Source organism: Salvia hispanica, chromosome 4 (genome assembly GCF_023119035.1).
Source record: "Salvia hispanica cultivar TCC Black 2014 chromosome 4, UniMelb_Shisp_WGS_1.0, whole genome shotgun sequence".
Lineage (NCBI taxonomy): Eukaryota > Viridiplantae > Streptophyta > Magnoliopsida > Lamiales > Lamiaceae > Salvia > Salvia hispanica.
In genome coordinates this window covers 10,350,370-10,355,741 of record NC_062968.1, presented here as the reverse complement: position 1 = coordinate 10,355,741, position 5,372 = coordinate 10,350,370, and positions in this window count along the sequence as shown.

The following is a 5,372-nucleotide window of genomic DNA, read 5'->3' as shown; positions in this document are numbered from 1 at the left end:
ATGTTTGTCATGCCATATTTTATTTTTGTGATGCTGTGGGACCTATCTGAAGTGGCTTTTGCCATGTATGGTTAACGAATTCGGGTCTGACTAGGGAGTGAGTCCCTACTCAGGCTGGTGTACACCCAGTAGATCGTGCGCTATCTCTTTGAGTTGGCCGGTCTAGTGACTTGGAATGTGGCCACATTCCTTGTCATGTAGTTCAGATATGATATGGTGATGTTGATGATGTTGAGGTTGATGGTGATGATGATGTTGGTGAAATGTTTTAGTAACTCGGGCCCCTTTTTAAAGTTAAACCCCGAGGTCACTCAATGGCGGCATGACATAACTGTTTTATAAAATTGTTTTGGCATTTGTTCACTGAGTACATCAAGTACTCAGCCCTGCATTTGTTTTCCCTATGTGCAGGTTGAGCGCTGACGAGTGCGGCGGGTGTTGAGCATAAAAGTGAAGAATGTTTATAAAATGTTCAGAATATGTTGTGTCTTCATACATAGCAGTATTCTACTCTCGAAATGCTTCCGCTGAGTTGTTGTCTTTCTTTTGAGTTCTTATATTGTTGAGATAATATTCTTTTGAGTTGTTGATTGTCGAAATGGTACTCTGATTTTATTCGAGCTATTTCAAATATTTTGGTCAAAGATGTGTGTTTCCCCCTTTTTTCCCCGCTTCTTTAATCATCCCCTAGTCGCGATCAACCGTGTTTTCTATCCTTAGAAAATACGGGCGTGACACCTATAATGTCTAAGCTCCTTGCCGCTAGCAAAAAACGCTCTGGACAAAGTTTGTACGTCATTTGGTTTGAAATGATTGTTTTCCAAGTAAAGCTAAATATAAAGATTTAAGCTTTAAATGAATTTCTACGAGATAATAATGATTAATATGCTCTATTGACCAAAATGATCTTGTCTTCAATGCCGTTTCTTTACTGCATCACACAATGTATGTGTTTGGTAAATTTTCAATCAAAAGGTTAACTTGTTGGCCAAATTAATAGTCTCTCTCTCTAAAAATCTCTCTCGGTACTCCTACTTTCCGGCGAACCCTTCCATTGCGTTTTGACCGTCCTTCCACCGCCTCGCACCCAGCCACCCACCTCCTAGTTTCCAGTCCATAACAAGGGCTCGCCCGGTTTTCCTTCTCCGGCGCGACCCTCCACTTGCCCCCCCTCCACCTGCTGCCGCCACCACTCTGCAAGTCCGGCTAAACCACGCCAGATGTTGGACGTCGGAGCTGCCAACGGAACTACAAATGGTTTTCAACGCTCGGTACAACTCATCTCCCCCATCGAGACCGACGCTTAAGAGACAGGTCTCCAAGAACGTTTGCGCACGCCTCAAGGGAAGGAAAAGCACACCGGCACCCCCAAACAAAGGAGATGGTCGGAAAAGATTTATTAACTCCCCGGTGCCGGAGGACAAACCTGTCCGGAAGAAAATAGACTTTGGAAGCGACGTGGAAGAAAGCGGAAGCGAGCTAGTAGGTTAGCCTCACTCCGGCCAGTCTCTCGGTGCCGGAAACTCGGAAGCCCATGGTTGCAACCCCCCTCAAGAGAATGAATGTCGAGATTTGGTGATTGTTCCCACCGTAACGGAAAGCCCAGAGGTCATAGCCGGAGAAAATTCAACTTCGGAAGGGAACCCAACAATGGTGATGGATATTCTGGCCGTTGAAAGTCTTCCTCAGCCGAAAACTGATACTAGGGGTGGCATTCTAGAACCACATGATGCCAAAAACACTTTTTCAGCTAATGAAGTCAAACGAAAAGGCAATTGAGACAAATTTGAATGGGGAAAATGCTTTGGTGCCATTCCACCTTGGGGGATAACGTGGTGTTGCTGAAGTAGTGAGTCTAGAACAACCAAAAATGGATTCCTTGCGCTACAGCCCAACCATTACTCCGACGCAGTCACCCGGAAATGCTCCCCCACGCCCCCACTCCTGGGTCATCCCGGCAGTTTAGTGTGGATGCTCGGAACAGCCAGCTGATAGAAAGCCCCTATGTCGCCCCCTTCGATCAATTCCCTCCGCTGGAACGAGGCCGAACGAGGAAAATAAGGGATGCGCTTAAAAAAGGCACGACGGATATCGCGTTGGCTTCGGCTTGGCTACGACGGCACGAAACATGGGAAGCCGCACCGGAACAGAGGAACCAAGCAAGAAACAGAGGAGGAGTGGCGGAGCCAGTAATCGGGGGGACACTTTTGACGGCCTCGTCTCCAGCCGGACAACCGGAACCCTCGGTAGCCACTAAACCTAAGACCATGGCTTATTTGGTCCGTGAAAAAATAGAGATCGAGGGACCGCAAGCATTCGAGCCGGATAAGATCCGTAATATTGGATCTGTTTCACTTCATAACGGCATCACCGCGATATACTTCTCGGGAGAGGAGACAACATGGGGCATGCTATTGTGGGGAAGTTCTCGCATTCCATACCGTCGCCACAACAGATTCAAAAGGCGCTCAACAACATCAAGTTTGCCCGAGACTACTCGAGGAAATTTATAAACGCGAAGCATATCCTAATCCAGTTTGAAGATCTTAATGATTACGCGTGTATGCTCAGTGTGGTACGTAGATAGACACCCGATAAGAGTCTTCAAGTGGGCACCCGATTTTGATGTCTTTTGCGAGTCTCCGATAGCAGGAATTTGGGGCAATTTGATAGGTCTCCCGATTCACCTCTTTGACATGGAAGCACTTTTTGCCATCGGCAAACTTCTTGGCAACCCTATTCAGATTGACCGCGCCACAGAGAACAAATCTAGGCTTTCCTTTGCACGCCTTTGTGTGGAGATCGATATCACGAAGGCCCCAATAGAAGAAATAATTTTGGACTTGTGTGGGAAGGAGATCACCCAATAAGATCCCGACTTATTGTTTGGATTGCAAGCACGTTGGACACACGATGAGTAACTGCTACGCAAATGGTAAACGAGAACGGCCGGCGAAGAGAAATTATAATTTCCCACCTCCCACACATCAGAACAAAGGGCCACTTGAGAGGAATGGAGAATGCAGCAAATCGGGGCCACAAATTGGAAAGAATAATGGCAACAACAAAGGGGAGTCCAGCCTTACCTTGCATGGGAGAGCAGAGGAGAAGAGTGGAGGTGGATCAAAGGGGACACTCGAGGAATTCCCAGACATTATGGGCAATCCGAACGAAGAGACGATCACCACACATGACCTCCGGGCGGCCGGAAGAACAAAGACAAGGAATGGCATTCCTAGTAGGCTGGAAATGGGATTCAAAGATGAGGCATGGTTGGGCAAAGAAGGGGGGGACACCGAGAAACACATGGCCCTTACGGGAGCCAACAACGATCCTGGAGGCCGAAGCCAAAGGAGCAAGACCCTCGGCCACCGGAATCTCTTGTGGACTTTGCACAAAGAACCATATTGAGTTCCAACAGGTACTACACACTTATGGAGGATGGGACATTTGATACGGAGAACTTTGAGGGTGGCGAGGTGATGGAACTGGACCTGGCTCGGCGAGATGAGCCCAATGTTGCGGAGCCGAGAGACCATCTCAACAATTCAGAGGCTGGGAACAACAAAGATGATAGCACCGTACCTTGCGGGAGACCTCCATCTCCTGCGGGTATGGCCTCCAATCATTAATTATGTCACTCAATTTTTTGATTTGGAATGTGAGGGGTATAGCTAATGTACCCACTCGCAATGTGATCAAAAGACTAATCAAGTTGTATAATGTTGGGTTCCTTGGGATAATTGAACCTTTCACTCAACCCGACCCGAAGTTCTACACAAGGGCGCTCGGACTAGCATTTAAGGGCACACAAGTGGGAAAATCTGGATCTTCACAGAAACAGGGACCACCTTTGATATTGAAGACGACTCGGATCAAATTCTGCATGGAAAGCTCCGACACCCGCGAATGCCTCAGCCGGTGTTCATCTCCATAGTGTAAATGCACCAGAGTGGAGAGGTATGCCCTATGGGATAAAATGCGAGAGCTCGCAAGTAAAGTGGATGGATTGTCGTGGTTGATTGGGTGAGATTTCAACACAATCCTACACCTTGAAGATAGAGTGGGAAGTGACACTAACAGGCAAGGAGAAATGGTTGATTTTGCCGAAGCCATCGAGGATTGTCGACTGCTTGACCCAGGCTTTGACGGATCGAGATTTACATGGGCAAAAAACAGCCTCTTTGAAAGGCTGGACATAATTTTTCTTTGAAAAACAGCCTCACCCCAGGGGTGGAGGGTTAAGGCGGACCCACACTTTTGCATTACCAAAGACAATAAAAACAAACATCGAGTCGCCCAAAAGTGACGAGTCGCCAAGACCATTGAGAGTACAATGAGGGCCTCTCTATCAACTAGAGTGGTCACCTATCTACTCTTAACGAACCCTATTACAGTTAGAAAGATGCCCACCCCCGCATCGCAAAACCAAGATTTCCATTGACCTCACTAATTGAGGTTGGTCGAGCTTCCTCCCGGATCGATCACCTCGGCTGCCTTTCCCAAATGACACTGTCGCCACGTTGCTGCCCTTGAGGAGAGTCTCCAAATAATTAGCTTTATGGGCACCTCCTTGCGATTGGTGAAGGGTATAGGTCGGTTTTCCTTTCCGTCGTGTTGACACTAATTGAAACCCATCTTCATCTACTTGGATTTGCACCTCCGTTGGTGCTTTCATTCTTGGTGTCCCGTCCAGACCCCCCTTATCTTTGCTTGTCCCCTGCACGGTTGCCTCCCTGGACGTGGTCTCTCGGTCCGGTTTCGGGATGTGGGTGTCGGACGAAGGCTTTTTTGGCCTCCAAGCCCGTCGGGTGGAATCCGAAACGAAATTGGGTCAACGAGTATGTGAAAGTCGACTAGGCTCCTTTGTGGGCTGCTCCTCCTTTTTCTTCCTCAGTGTGAAACATGCTTCCTTGACGTGCCCAACATGCTTGCATTCCACACAAAACAGGGATACGCTCCCACACCACCTTGTACCTAGTGTCCTTGCCTATGATGTTGAGGATGATCTCTTCCGGTGGAGGGGTCGAGATATCAATCTTAATACAAGTCCAGGAAAAAGTGAGTCGGTTTTGGTTAAGTGTTGCACGATCGGCTTGAATTGGCTTCCCCAAGAGCTTGCCAATCGCAATAAGGGCTGATTGGTCACAGAGGTGGATCGGGAGTCCAATCACCCTACACCAAACAACGGCAATCGGGGATTCAAAGAATGAATCAAAATCCGTTGTCCATTTGAACACCCGCATAGGATGTTGCTCTATGTACCACACCTGCACTCTGTTGGGGCCATTGAGCATCCGGCCGTAGTCTCGAGCATCCCGGAATTGAATTAGGATGTGTTTGGCATTCACGAATTTTCACTTGAAGCCATC